This window comes from Bubalus bubalis, chromosome 9, assembly GCF_019923935.1.
Source record: "Bubalus bubalis isolate 160015118507 breed Murrah chromosome 9, NDDB_SH_1, whole genome shotgun sequence".
Taxonomy (NCBI): domain Eukaryota; kingdom Metazoa; phylum Chordata; class Mammalia; order Artiodactyla; family Bovidae; genus Bubalus; species Bubalus bubalis.
In genome coordinates, this window is record NC_059165.1 from 87,346,335 (window position 1) to 87,355,878 (window position 9,544).

Consider the following 9,544-nt stretch of genomic DNA (forward strand, 5'->3'; position numbering starts at 1 on the left):
TTAATAAGTTGATTTTTTTTTTTAGTACTTTAAAGATGTTGCTCCACTATGACCAGGTTCATATTGCTTCTGATAAGAAATATTTTGTCATCCTTATCTCTATTCGTTTGTATGTAATGTGTCTTTTTTTCTCTGGCTGCTTTTAATATTTTTGCCTTTATCTCTGGTTTTGAGTAGTTTGATCATGATATGCTCTGGTGCCATTTTTAAAATGTTTCTTTTGCCTTTGTAAAACTTCACGCTGTGCACTATACTTTTCATAAAATTAGTAAAAAATTGAGCCATTATTCTTCATATGTTTTTTCTGTACCCCCTGTTTCTTCTCTACTTCTGGGACTTTAATCACACATATATTAGGTTGCTTGAAGTTGTCACATAGCTCGCTAATTCTCCTCATCATTATTTTAGACTTTCTGCTCTCTTTTTCATATTCTATAATCTCTGTTGCTATGTCTTCAAGTTCATCGATTATTTGTGCTGCAATATCCAGTCAGCCATCAATCGCATCCAGAGGATTTTTCATTTCTGACATAATTTTAAGCTCTGGGATTTTGGTTTGGAGTTTTTTGGATCTTCTTTATATTTTCCATGTCTCTATTCAACATGCTCAGTTTTTTACTGAACTTATTAACCATGTGGAATATAGTTATGACAACCAACTATATGAACGGGTGAAGGGATAGAAGAAAAAGTATCCTGGTGAACAGAAGTAGGTTCAGCAGCTTTGGAAAGATGAGGACATCTTCCTCCATCTGGGTAATGGCCATCTGGTTAGACGCGCCCTCAGTTTTGTGTTCTGCGTTAGAGTTGGAAGGGAGATGTTCCATAGGCAAGTGGAGAAGCTGCAGGAAGGTGCTGTGTTAGGGAAAGAGCCCGGTCCTTCCACTAAGAGGGCCTCACTGGGTACGGCAAAGATGTGCCATCCGCTTTGGAGGACCCGGGTGCCTGCTTCCCCTGCTTTACAGCCTGTAGGCTCACTGGAATATCCAAAGACTTCTCATAGCAATCTCCATACCACAGGAGGAGCTCTTGGTTCTGGTAGGTCTCCTTACAGCTTTCATAAAAGATCTGCCCTTGACATAGTCTGGCCACAAGGTTCTGCTCCAGATGGAAATGGGCACAGCTGACATAGGATGTCCAGTTCCTTGCACCTCCTTTTCCATCAATAAAGTGGCTCAAATGACCATCTTCAAAGATCTTCCATGTATTAAGGAATGGTGTGTCTTGACTTCGCTGGTGTTGACCACTTTATGCTGAAAGGTCCCAAACCTGATTCCTCTGGCCCCAAAGCTACTATAGAATACCCCTAAATCTGTGACTTCACCGAACTTCCATCTGCTGGAGGTGGAGACCTTCTGGTAGCTGAAGGGAGTCATTATTCAGAGTCTGAGGAAGAAAATCAGACCTGGAGCTGTTGGTGGGGATCAGGAGACTGGAAATTGTGTGGTGCAGGTGAGCTGAAAGCTGCGGGCTGGGGATGACCCAGTATAGAACTAAATGCAGGTCTTCCTGGGTAAAGTGGTAGCGGTGAGATGCCTTCCCCTCAGTTCACAAGTTTGGGGCTGGAGAATTCCATGAACAGAGGAGCCTGGTGGGCTACAGTCCATGCGATCACAAAGCTAGACACAAGGACTGCGCAGCTAACACTTTGACTTTCCAGAGCTCACTAGGGGACTCAGGTAACAGCAGGGAGGGCTTTGGCCTCTCAGGTAATAGCAAAGCATCCGCGGGTGCCAGCGAAATGAAAATTTCAGGCTCCCAGCACTGCCCACCGTCACAGTGGCCGCCAGTGTGTTCCAAGCCTTCGCTGGTGGTGACTGCCATTCTGGAGGTGTGCCACCTCCTTGGGGAGGTGGGGAATTGGGTACCAAGTTGGCAGCTTGCTGTACCAGGGCAGGTCATAGAGTGGCTCCCTTGGCAAGGCCGGGCCAGTGCACACAGCAAGGGAGGTGCTGTCCAGAAGCCTATGTGGACAGGGCCTGCAACTGTAAGAAAGGTTGGAAACCCTCCTCTTTGGGAGTCAGGGCGTTCCTGTAGTGGCCATAGTTGGGGGTGGAGGGTAAAGGTGCATAGTAGGCAGCTAGGTGTTGGGAGCTTCTCTGGAGCCAGTCAGGCAGGAAGCACCCCTTGTCCTAGGGTCCAGCCTCCCCTGGTGGCCACAGGGCCACCCCAGGCCACCCCAGCATGGCGAGTCCCTGCCTGGAAAGCTTGCCACCTCAGGTGTGCTGGGCTTTTCAGACCTTGTTGTTTGCTTTTTATTGGTATTATTTCCCCTCCCTAATTTGGGGTTGTCTTTTCCTGGGTTTCCCCAATGTCAGACATTGAGAATTTTGCCTTAAGTGCTGGACATTTTTGCATTGATAACGTGTATGATTGAGCTTTGTTCTGAGATGAGATTAAGTTACTTGGAATAGTTTCTACTTTTGAGACTTGTTAGTAACAGAGTAGTGTTTGGGCTAACTATAGCCACTCAGTTCCCATTTCCACCATCTCAGGTCAGGAAATCGCCCAGGCTCTGCCTGGGTTTTCCCTCCCTGTTCTGTTGCCTGGAACATTCAAGGTCATAAACCTGTGACAGTTGTAAGCCTAAATTTGTTTCCTTTCTCTCAGTGATCATTTTCCTTTTTCAGTGTCTTAAAGACTATTGTTTGTGTATTTTGTCCAGTATTTCTTCTGGAAGAGTAAATCCAGTCTCTGTTCTAGCTCAGTTTAAAGTAGAAAGCAACTGAGATGATTTAGAGCAAAATGTTTGAGAGAATTTGCTCTAATATAAAATAATTAAAGCACTGGATATTTGGTACAGATGTAAAAAACTGATCACTTTGACAGAAAGTGACCTATCTATATGGAAAGTTAGTTATAAAAATAATTTTAACTCTTTTGAATTGACAGAGAACCTTTAAGCTACCTAAAGGTAGTGCTGGAAATTCTGGTAAGTATTTGGCAAAACCACAGTTAAAGATCTTCTTCACTTGAGTCGTAAAAATAAATTCTAGTTGGATTAAAGTTCTGAAACATAAAATTACTTTTAAAGAAAATAAATCAAAATAATCTGGGGACTGTGGGTTATGGAAGCTCTCTGTAAACCAAAATTAGAAGCCATAAAGTTAAATTGATAAATTTGACTATATAACATTTTTAAAGTCTCTGCAACCAATACACTTCACTATAAGCAGTGTTAGAAAGCAAGATGTTAGAAAGCAAGATGGAAAAGAATATACAAACAGCGAACACTGGATTAATAGTAAAATATGTAAATGGATAGCCAAATAATGAAAATCACAGACTAATGGAAAACAGGGAAGAAAATATAAACACAATTTATACAATTTCTTGTTATACACCCAGTTTTAATACTATGCTTCAGAAGAAGGAATAAACGAGTACTTTCATTGCAGTATTGTTTATTACTGTAAAATTGGAAGCAGCCTATATGTCCATTAGTGGGAAAATAAACTGCAAATAGATTATGGTATATACAGCCATGACATACTATATATCAGGTTTGAAAATGACATGGCAAACTCTCCAAGGGACTTACTGTGGTGGGCGAGAGGGAGAGGGAAGCAATTTTTATATTACATGAAGTGTGACTTTTCTGTGAAAAACACAAAGATATACATGCATACATCAACATTGTATGTTTCTCTAAAAACGTAAGTGTGTATGTGTATTTAAAGAAAAAAAAAGAGCCTGTAGCTATAATCTGATAAGCTGGTATAAAAGCAGGGATTGCTTGTGGTAGTTGAGGTAGGTTTTTACTTTCATCTATTTCACCTCCTGACACTGAGAGTGCATTCTTCATTCCTTGTAATAATTGTGTAAATAATGCTGAACAAACACTTAAATGAATTGTGTATTTGGGAGGAAGTATGTGTATAGCAGTTTGTGTGTGCGTGCAAGGGCGCCGGTCAGTGGTGCAGTGGGTACCGGCTGTTATTGTAGCGCAGTATCCCTTCTTTTTCCAGTTTATAGAGTCTTTTAGTTCCCTTTTTGTTTTGTTTTGTTTTGCTTAAACTAGTTGAAATTGCGTTTGTATCACTTGCAACTGAACGAATTCTTAATTTTCTCACAAGGGCATTTTTTTGTTCTATTGTTCATTTTGTTTTAAAAAGTACATAAAAACAGCATGTTACTGTATAAACTCCTGCTTCTCTTCAGGAAATGAGTCACTAACCATGTATGGGACATAATTTTAATATCATGGAATTAGAAGGGTAGATTGGGGAAGGAATGGTGCTTTGGAAATTTGCTTTTAGAAATGTATTCATGATTAAATAAGAAGATTTTGTTTCTATATTTGGGTGAGGCTACAGATCTGAACCATATGGAATTAAAATGATATATTAATAAATTTAAAGGTGTTAGGTAGTTAGAATAGGAAAAAGGAGTCCCAAATGGTGGCGACTAAAAGACAAAGAAGGGAGAAGCCTGCAAAAATGGAACAAAGGAAGGTCCGAGGACCAGAGTGAGAACTTCAGGTGAAACAAACACACCCCCTTCTTGGCCAGCCCAGTTTGCATAGGGCAGGCTCAAGGGGTGGTGGGGAGAAGACAAACATATAAAAAGAAGGAAGCCAAGATGGATTGAGGCCTCTTTTGGGTCGGTCTGCCCTCATGCCTAAGGTTGTTTTTTCCTTTGCTTGCCAAATAAAACTGAGCTGTAACACTGGTCTGCTGCTTCAAGTTTTTGCTGCAGTGAGACAGAACCAAGGAAATTACACACTCCCCCAACATATCTGGTGCCATGACTCAGATTTAACCTGGTTGAAACCTGCCCCTACGAGGCAGAGGCCAAGCACAGCAGAAGCCCAGCTTTGTGAAAGCTCCCGCAGTGAAAGCTGATCGCAAAGAAAACCCAGTGCAGTGAAAGTGACAAGAAGCCCAGCATGCCAGGAACCAGGACTGCAATAACAAATTTGACATCAAGCTCATGCAGCTCAGGCTCAGATTCCAGTAGACCTCTGGTTAAGGTAGGAGGTCCTTGCTCATATGGCTGCAAGGGCATATGGCTAGCAAAATCTTAATTCCTTTACAATCTCTTGATTCTTGTTTCTTGAACCCCCTGCAGACAGGTGAGTGGCAGTGGGTGCAGTGAGGGACTCTGGCAGGGGTTACTCCCCAATGTGTCCCAAAGGCTCTACTATCTGCTGCTCCTTAGTAGTTGTTGCCCAAGTGGGTGAGGGTTCCTCTTTCCTTAATCTTTGTGCCAAGGATCAGGCCAATGAAAATTGTGAGCACAGGTCAGGTACTTAGCAGATTTTCTGGCAGATTATGAAGGGGATTCCTCGGCATGTTTTTCTCACTGCATTTTCCTCCCGTCCTTCAGCTCCTCTCTCCATCTATGCCACTGCTTACAAAATATTGGGCAGGTCATCATCTCTCCTGAAGGGGAAAAGTTGTGTTTGAAACTGTTTACCTAAGATTAGGACCCAAACCCACGTGGCAGGGACTCTGTGCTATGCTTAGTCACTTAGTCATATTCTACTGGGTCTTGAGCCCAGCCAAAACCCTCGGTGCCTGATTTTAGGACCTAATGAAGCTCAGGTTCTTGATGTCTCATTGCAAAAAAAATTCAGTGAGAAACACAGCAATAGGTAAGAGGTGGGTTTTTTCGGATTCAGAAAGAAGCACACTCCAAGAGTGTGGGCCATCCCCGAGGGTGAGTGCGATGGCTATGGAATGTGGTGAGGTTGGTTTTTTATGGGCTGGGTGATTTCATATGCTAATGAGTGGGAGGTTCATTCCAACTCCTTTTGACAGTGTCTTGGAACTGTCCTGGCACCTCTGGTTGTGTCATTTAGCTTGCAGATTGAGGATCAAGGTTTAGTTGAATTTGCCTGGTCATCTTGGACCCATTTGATTTTAATCTGTTTATGTTGTGCCCTTGGGCTATGTCATTCTTTCAAAAGTTGTGCCCCGCCCTCTTCCCTCCGATTTCATGCTCTTTTCCTGAGCCCCTTCCTAGCCCACGTTGCCTCTACAATCTTCTGGAGGGACAACCATAAAATAGCTGGCCCTTGGGAGGGAAATACTGTATAATATCCAATCCCTCTAGATATTCAGGCCTTCATCTTCCACGTTTCCTACAACATGTGCAACAACAGCATCTCTCAGTGAACCCTCTAGGGTGGGTGTCAGGCACGCAGTGCTAGAAGTCCATCTGTTGGTGGCATCCCTTCAAGGGCAGCTGGGCTTTCAGGGATAATTTTTGCCACTTAGGAATTAGCCCTGCAGGCCATTTGGGCCCAAACCCTTACTACCCTTCTCCTAAAGTCACAAACATACCCCCCCGCTGACCCGGGGACCCAGTCATCACCTCTCCACCCCCCAGATCAAATCTCCACTCCACTTTTATTGAACATCTGGTCTGTTGTCTCTTATTGATTTGTTCGTAAGCCACTTCCTAACTCCTACAACCAGGACCCTGCCCCCTGTAGACAACATCACTCCACCCCGCTTATTATTAAAATACTCTTAATGCCCCTAACAGGACCAGATAACCCACTCCTTTGTCATTACTTCTATTATTACCTAAAGTGGATCTATGGCAATAAAATGTTTACCATTGGAAACACCCTAAACTGCTCTTGTGGAGGACTAGGGAAGAAATCAGTTACCTACATTCCCTCAGAGCAATAAGAGGATAAGGCTTATGGCTGTTGCACCAGATTCCCAGTCTCAGGGCACAGGCTTGGATTGCTTTACATCATGGTTTCTATTCCCATCCATGGTGGACAAACTAGCAATGAGTAAGATTACAACCCCTTAATTCTGTCCAGCACTAGTCACACTGGAGACCTTGGGGATGCCCAATTCCAGCGTAGGGGTCCCAGGAGGTCGACCTGCCTTGACCTGTCTAGGGATCTGGTCCTCAGGTGGTTGTCATGCTTCAACCTGCTTGGGGATCCACCTGTCCAGGGGTCCCAGGAGGTCAGCATGCCTTGACTTGCCTAGGGACCCAATTCTCAGGAGGCTGACATGCCTCAACCTGCCTAGGGATTCAATCTCCAGGAAATTGTCATGCCTCAACCTGTCTGGGGATCTGCACCCTGACACAGGGACCCCCAGCTCTCAGGTTGCAACAGTACTGGGTAGGATAAGCTTCAGAAAGACTCACCCCTAAGGAAGTCCACCCATGGAAATAGAAGGATGCCTGTTAGTTGTGGGACTGTGCCTGGTCTCAGCAATAACTCAGAAGCCCAACGAGAACCCCATTGCCTTTCTGAATGTCTAAAAAAGCCCCTTCAAAAGTTTACCAATCTGAACTTAGACTCTTATGAGGGACAGCTGATTTTAAAGGACAAATTCCTGTCCCAGTGTGCATCAGACATCAGGATAAAGTTACAACAGCTACAGCAGCAGGACCCTGCTGCCTCTTTAGATGAGATGGTCCAGACACCCACCAATACCTTTTATAACAGAGAACAAGAGAGGGAGGCCAAGGGCCCAGGAAAGGGAGAGAAGGAAAGAGACAAGGCATGAAGCCCAGATACTGGCTGCCTTCCAGGGAAGTCCTATGGCAAACCCTAAGTCCTCGAAGGACAGGCACAAGGCAAATGCCTAATCTGTATACAGGTCAAAGAGTGTCCAAACCATGGCAAGTCTCCTTAAACAGCTTGCTACAGATGCCATCAACTGGGACATTGGGCGGCACTCTGCCCTTGGGACCCAAAAGCCTCAAGGTCAAGCACCAAGCCTTCCCTCACAGTGGTTCAACAGGACTGAAGTGGCCCACTCCAGCCAGTCTGCCTGTCACAGATAACCATCACAGGGCTAGAGCCAAGGGTACAACTGCATGTGGCAGGTAGATCCGAGAATTTCTTGTTTGATACAGGGGCTACCTACTGTGTCCTGACCTCCTTCTCCAGAGCCTTCTCCTCCCAAACCTGTACCATTTTGGGTGCTACAGGAAAGACAATTACAAAAAGATGCACCAGAGCACTTTGTTGTTGGGATGGACAAATATTTTCCCAGCAGTTTCTGGTGGTACCTGAGTGTCCTACTCCCTTATTGGGAAGAGATCTTTCCCTGCCTTCAAAATCTTGCAGCTACTGCAGTCCTGCTAGAAGATGCTTTAAAACTGTCTTGAGGGCAAACTATTTTTGCCAGCCACCAAGTAAAACAACTCCTGAATCAGAGAGGCCATTTATGGATGTCTGATCAAAGAATCCTCAGATATCAAGTAGTGCTGATGGAAAATCCAGGCCTGACTGTATCCCCTTGTGAGGTTCTTAACCCAGCTATGTTCCTGCCTACCCCTGAGGGCTCTCTCCCCTTTTACTCTTGCCTAGAAACTTTGGGCCACTGTACAAAACCCTGAGAGGGATTGTCAAAAGATCCTCTGACCAATCGTGAGGAAATCTGGTACACTGATGGAAGAAGTTATGTCCTGGATGGAAAAAGAAGAGCTGGATATGCAGTAGTCTCCAACTTTGAGACCATAGAGGCTAAACCTTTGCCAGCAGGTACTTCAGCCTAGTTGGGTAAGATCATAGCCCTGACTTGAGCTCTAGAACTGGGAAAAGGAAAGAGTAGCCATTTACACTGACTCCAAATATGCCTTTCTGGTGCTACATGTATATGCTGCTATTTGGAAAGAAAGAGGCCACTTGACCATGTGAGGGTCCCCAGTCAAATATGGGGATCAAATCCTTAGGCTCTTGGAGGCAGTCCGTCTGCCCACTGAGGTTTCAGTCTCCCATTGTAAAGGACTCCAAAAAGGGAGCACGGAAGTGGCACGGGGGAACCAAGTAGCTGATCAGGCAGCTAAGAGAGCAGCATTACAGAACAATGACATAATAGGGGTGTCCACCTCAGTTCCACAGACTAATTTGCTAGAAACTCCTTCATATACTGAAGATGAGACTCTTAAAGCTATGAGTGAGGGCTTTCAAGAAGATCACATGGGGTGTTCCAAAAGGAGGGACTCCCTTTTCTGCCTGGGAACCGCCAATGGAAGTTGGTTAACTCCACCACTCCAAAAATTACTAGAAAGGTCCTTCAGAGGAACAGGCCTCCAAATGACTATAAGGCAAATGGTCTCCTCTTGTCCCACTTGCCAGTTAAACAACCTCCAAGGAGCTCGAAGACCCCAGCTAGCCCAGCCCATCCAATGGTGTGGGACCTACCCAGGAAAGGACTGGCAGATGGACTTCACCCAGATGCCAGTTTCTCAAGGGTATAAATACATACCAGTCATGATAGATACATTCATAGGATGGACTGAAGGCTTTCCCACTCGGACTGAGAAGGCTGAGGAGGTGGTAAAAAAACTGCTCCATGAAATCATGCCAAGATTTGGTCTGCCCAGATCATTACAAATTGACAATGGGACGTCATTTACTTCTAAGGTCACCCAATGGGTCTCTAAAGCATTGGGCATTACTTGTTATCTCCAACTGGCTAGAGGCCTCAGTTTTCAGGAAAAGTAGAAAGAGCCAACCAATTCTTAAAATCAGTGATAAAAAAGATAACCCAGGAGACCTCCCTGCGATAAAAGGAGGCTTTACCAACAGCTCTCCTCCACACCCGTATTGCCCCTA

The 9,544-nt window shown here is 44.6% G+C and overlaps 1 pseudogene; it reads right to left on the reverse strand.

Moving 5' to 3' along the window:
• Window positions 1-2,297, reverse strand: part of LOC102416258 — a 42,519-nt pseudogene extending 40,222 nt beyond the window's left edge.
• Window positions 2,298-9,544: the final 7,247 nt, after the last annotated feature.